Source organism: Oncorhynchus nerka, linkage group LG6 (genome assembly GCF_034236695.1).
Source record: "Oncorhynchus nerka isolate Pitt River linkage group LG6, Oner_Uvic_2.0, whole genome shotgun sequence".
Lineage (NCBI taxonomy): Eukaryota > Metazoa > Chordata > Actinopteri > Salmoniformes > Salmonidae > Oncorhynchus > Oncorhynchus nerka.
Window position 1 is genome coordinate 50,025,981 of NC_088401.1, and position 6,098 is coordinate 50,032,078.

The following is a 6,098-nucleotide window of genomic DNA, read 5'->3' on the forward strand; positions in this document are numbered from 1 at the left end:
AAGCACAAGACAGGTGAAACAGATCAGGGTGTGACATGGAGTGAGAAAGTACCTTCTACTAATGATGTTCCATTGATAATGGTATGAGTATGCCTACAGACTGCCTCCCATTTTCAATGGTCTCCCTAAATTCAGATTCCCGCTTGCACTTAGTTTGCAGAGTATTGCTCTGTGGCATGACAGCAACAGATTGGTATAGTTGTATTATTTGTTTACTACTAGTTGCCCTTTTCTGAGTATTGATTCTGTCTTTTTCTATGGGAGAGGGCTCACCCTTCATTTTTACGCAGTTGGGGTGTTTCAGTAAATAGTATCTTAGCTTTAAATAGCTAAATAAATCTCACTTTGGCAAATGGAGATCTGAACTTAGTTCTCTGAATGATTTAACTTGACTGATCTTTAAGAATTTGTGAACATATTACAAATTAAGTAATGGCCACCTTTGAAAACCAGAATCTAGTAATAATGGGACGAAATCTGTTAAATATGCAATACCTGTTAGGGATGATATGCAAATAGAAAGAAAGACACTGCATAGTACTTTCCTATAAATCAGCCTCCTTCTATCATATTGAATCTAGACAGTACCTTGCTCACTGGCCTTTGCGTACACACAGTCCCCCTCCTCAGGTGTGTCTTCCACTGGGGACCCTCTAATGTTTTAATCTGTCCATACTCCATCTCCATTGGCTGCTGAGGACCCCCCTCCACCTGTCCGTAATCCACCTTTCTTTCCTTGTCTCATCTGCTTCTTCAGTATCCTGACATCAGTGTATTCCACATCCTGACTGTCAACATTAACGAGAGAGAGAGAGAGAGAGAGAGAGAGAGAGAGAGAGGGGCAGAGAGAGGCAGAGAAAGAGAGAGAGAGAGAGAGAGAGAGAGAGAGAAATAGTAGTACTTGAGAGAAATTAAGAACTACAGCTAAATATCCTCTAACCTGAAGTCTTTGGAGGTGTCTTGTTCTTCTGAACACAGCAAACTGCCAACACCATCACTAGGACAAGGACTACGGCTGCCAGAGACCCTGCTACCACCCCCCGGTCTCTGGGTAAAAGAGAGGAAACAAAGACAGAACAACATTTTGGCATGAAGGTTGTTTCATTGCAACCACTGTTACATACCTTAACCACTTAGTCCTATAGGGGCATTATTTCATTTTTGGATAAAAAGACGTGCCCGTTTTAAGCGCAATATTTTGTCACGAAAAGATGCTCGAATATGCTTGGAATTGATAGTTTTGGAAAGAAGACACTCTGACGTTTCCAGAACTGCAAAGATTTTCACTGTGAGTGCCCTAGAACAAATGCTTCGGGCAAAACCAAGTTTGACCGACCAGGAAATGAACAGGATTTCTGAGGCTACGTTTTCCATGATCGCCTTATATGGCTGTGAATGCGACAGGAATGAACGGACACTTTCTCTTGTTTCCCCAAGGTCTCTGCAGCATTGTGACGTATTTGTAGGCATATCATTGGAAGATTGACCATAAGAGACTACAATTGCCAAGTGTCCCGCTTGGTGTCTGCGTGGCAATTGGTGCGCAAAAGTCAGGTCCCAGTATTTTTCCATTCGAATCAGAGAAAAAAGCTTGCATAAAGGACTGGGCTTTCAATGGAGAGATATATGACAAACCACCTTCAGGATTGATTCAAACAACGTTTTCCATGTTTCAGTCGATATTATGGAGTTATTTTGGAAAAAAGTTTGACGTGTAGGTGACTGAATTTTCGGTTAGTTTCGGTAGCCAAATGCATAGTAACAAAACGGAACGATGTGTCCTACACAAGAATCTTTCAGGAAAAACTGGACATCTGCTATGTAACTGAGAGTCTCCTCATTGAAACATCTGAAGTTCTTCAAAGGTAAATTATTTGATTTGATTCCTTGGCTGGTTTTTGTGAATATGTTGCGTGCTAAATGCTAACGCTAAATGCTAAGCTAGCTATCACCACTCTTACACAAATTATTGATTTTCTCTGGTTCAAAAGCATATTTTGAAAATCTGAGACGACAGGATTGTTAAGAAAAGGATAAGCTTGAGAGCAGGCATATTTATTTCATTTCATTTGCGATTTTTAGAAATCGCTAACGTTGCGTTATGGTAATGAGCTTGAGGCTGTATTTACGCTACCGCATGCGGGGGGGGGGGGGGGCGGACTATCAGGTTAAGGGAACATTTTGACATTCGCCATATGGTTAGTGAGAAAGTCCATATTGCAAATGTACGGTCCCTTCATAGATGTCTGAAAACTTTCGTAAAATTCGCGGACGGCGTCGGGCCGTGCGGCAGGGCCAGATCTTCCAGGAAGTCATCAAACGGACTCTCTCGGACATTCGGTTTCCGTTTGATAAAATAATAAAATTTTGGTCATTTTTCCACTGTCCCGGTAAATCCCACAAGAGGGCATAAGCAATCATATTGCAAATGTACAAAACATTACGAATCACGACGTGGCCTTATCTCCTAAACGGAAAATATTTTGAAGCCGAAACTTGGTGAGCATAGGTTTGGCATAATGGGCAGTTGGCCCCGAACAAGATGGCGTCTAGGCCTCAACAGTTTTTGAGTTATGGCCATTTTTCTGGGATCCAAAAAGGTCCAAAATGAAAATAGAGCAATAATTTTTCCGCTTCACGTCAAAGTCAAGGAGCCTCCGGTGTCAATAAAAAAAGAACTAGCCATTTATCTATCGTCATTGAAGAGAAATCGTACAATGTCAAATCGGTGATGTTCAAAAATAGTTTTTTAAATTTTTTAACAGTTACAGATCCAATTGCAGCGTGTTCATACAAATCTTTTTAAAGTGTGCTTCGGAGCTCTGCGAGATTTCTGTGATTTTCTGAAATAATACACACTCACTAAACCCTCCGTAAATAAGTCAGTTCTTAACATAAAGACATAAAACTCAAAATTCTATAATTGCCTACCCCAATGAGGATGTGTGTTCACTTTCAGCTTCCTGTGTAAACCGCAAGTGCCTTAAAATGGTGTCATAGGTGCTGTTTCCAAGGGTTAAAAAGGTCAGATCTTTTCAAAACTTCATGTGTGATTAGGCAACCCCCATGAACTGTAAGTCATTAATTTTTCCCATAAAATTTTAAAGAAAAACTAAATCACACACACACACAGCTTGGAAGGAGGGACGTATTGGGGTGCGTAGAGACAGACACTGCCTGCAATAGTTAGCTTTGTTTGAGCTAAAAAAGAACCATCAGACGTAGAGTTCTGAAACTTTAGAAACCTGTTCTAGACCTCAGGTCGATAATGCGTGGTGAGTTACTTGGCTCTAGAAGGTTTTCGGACCGAGAAACAGCCTCGTACATTTGCAATGACTTCAATTAATTTTGACCATTACGAAAATGACGACATTTAGAAAAGTCTCAGAGACGCAAGACTAGGTGCATTGCGACCGCCTCGGCCCATATAGACGGACCCCAACGTTTCTGTCCAATAGCTCATTCAAGGACCCCGTAGCAAGGCATGGAAAAAAGTGGATTTTCAGCACCAATTAGGGTCTTGCTCAGGCACCAAATGACCTATCGAGCCGAAACTTGGGATTCGGGGTCGCCTCAGCTAGGCTTACACATAACATCAGAACTGGACCCGCAGCTAGAATGTAACTACATGTTTTACGTTTTTATTATGGTTTGAACAGAAGGCGTTGTGAATTTTGGGCCAGCTCTGAAGTATGTGATAGTTGGCTACTAAGCGAGTTGGAAAAAGTGGGTTTGGTGTCAGTTTGTATCAGTTTGGTGTCAGAATGATATCTAATTGACTGATGGACGGTGACTTGCTGGTGACTCTTGTCCATTTGCAATATGTTTAAACAGTGAGGGACCATCACCGAAGTGACATTCTGAAATCAACCCTAACGAGCGATGGAGAGGAACCAGAATCACTGCCCGGCCATCCCGAGTTCATCGGGCCAGTCAATTTTGCAAGTCTGCATGATTTTTGAGCATGCCAAAATGCGTGATGGTAAATGCCCATTGAAACATATTGCAAATGCACATGCACTTGCAATATGATTCAACAGTGAAAAAACATCACCAAATGGACATAATGAAATCAACACGAGCGATGGAAAGGAGCAACTATCACTGCCTGGCCACCCTGTGTTCATCAGGCCAGTCAATTTTGCATTTCTGCAGGATTGTTGAGCATGTCAAATTTCTTATGGCATTTGGCCCCAAAAAAAGTGACTTTTGACTTTGACTTTTGACTTCCTATGAAATCATATTGCAAATGGACAAAACATATGCCTATGCACAAGTATTATTTTTTTAAATACGATAATAAAAGGTGACAAAAGTATAGTTTGAGCAAAGTATAGTTTGACTTTTGAGCATGCCAAATTCGTGATGGTAAATGCCCATTGAAACATATTGCAAATGCACGTGCACTTGCAATATGATTCAACAGTGAAAAAAACATCACCAATTGGACATGATGAAATCAACACAACGAGCGATGGAAAGGAGCAACTATCACTGCCCGGCCATCCCGAGTTCATCAGGCCAGTCAATTTTGCATTTCTGCTGGATTTTTGAGCATGTCAAATTCGTGATGGTACATGGCAAATGGACATAACATCCTGATTTGGCATTTTCAAATCTTTCATATTGCATTTGGACATTTCTTATGGCATTTGGCCAACAAAAAGTGACTTTTGACTTAGACTTTTGACTTTCTATGAAATCATATTACAAATGGACTAAACATATGCCTTATGCACAAGTAAAAAATAAAAAATGATGATAATAAAATATGACTAAAGTATGTTGATACAGTTCTTATACATGTGTAATTGACAAAAAATTCAAAAGAATTTCGAAAAATGGTCCAGAAAGCACTTTTTTAAGAGTGTGTGAAGTTTTTTCAAAAATGATGCTATTTTAGACTTTTGACTTCCTATGAAATCATATTGCAAATGGAGAAAACATATGCCTTATGCACAAGTAAAAAAAAAATTATGATAATAAAATTGGACAAAAGTATATTCATACAGTACTTACACATGTGTAATTGACAAAGAAATCGAAAGAATTTCGAAAAACGGTCCAGAAAGCACTTTTTTAAGGGGGTGATAGGTTTTTTTTTCACTTTTTCAAAATTTTACTTTTGGATGTTGACTTGTGTTGCATTTGCAATATGAAAAACCACGGTGGAGCGTGGATTTTTAAAGTGTTACACCTGGCATTTGCCATATGGCATTTGCAATCAACTTTGAACAAAACGACACCGAATTGAGTGGTATTGGACACCCATTAATTTTTGTCCATTTCAGGGGGATGTTCCCTTACTCCCAGGAGACTCTGGACCTTCTGGTATCCCATGTTTTGTGGCTGCATGGCATCCCTAGTGACATTGTTTCTGACAGAGGACCCCCAGTTTACATCCCAGGAATGGAGAGCCTTCTGCACAGCTCTGGGTATTAATATTAGCCTTTCGTCTGGATATCAGCCCCAGACCAACAGCCAGACCGAGCGGGCCAACCAGGAGTTGGAAACTGCAATACGCTGTGTGACTTCGGCTAACCCTTCCTCTTGGAGTGCCCAGCTACCCTGGGTGGAATATGCCCACAACACCCTCATCAACGCCTCATCAGGTATGTCTCCCTTTGAGTGTGCTCTGGGTTACAAACCTCCCTTGTTCCCTGCCCAAGAGGTTGAAGTAGCGGTGCCCTCAGTACAGGACCACATGCGCTGTTGTCATCGCACCTGGAGGAGGGCCTCGTCGCACCTGGAGGAGGCTCTTCGTGCCTCCGCCAGGACCCAATCCCAAGCTAACCGTCACCGTGCTTCAGCCCCAGTCTACACTCCAGGCCAAAAGGTATGGCTTTCATCTAAGGACTTGCCCCTGAAAGTGGTTTCCCAAAAAACTAGCTCCCCGATTCGTTGGCCCCTTCAAGATTGATCGTGTCATAAACCCCTCTGCTGTTCATCTGAGATTTTTAAAGGGTTAGCCAATTACTGTACCTTCAATAAACAGTTGTAGTATTCTGGTCCCTAATGTTTCCCCATCTGAATTAAATGTTTCTAGTCTATATTCAGCTGAATAACTGCTTTCTGTGTTATATATCTTACATGTCCCG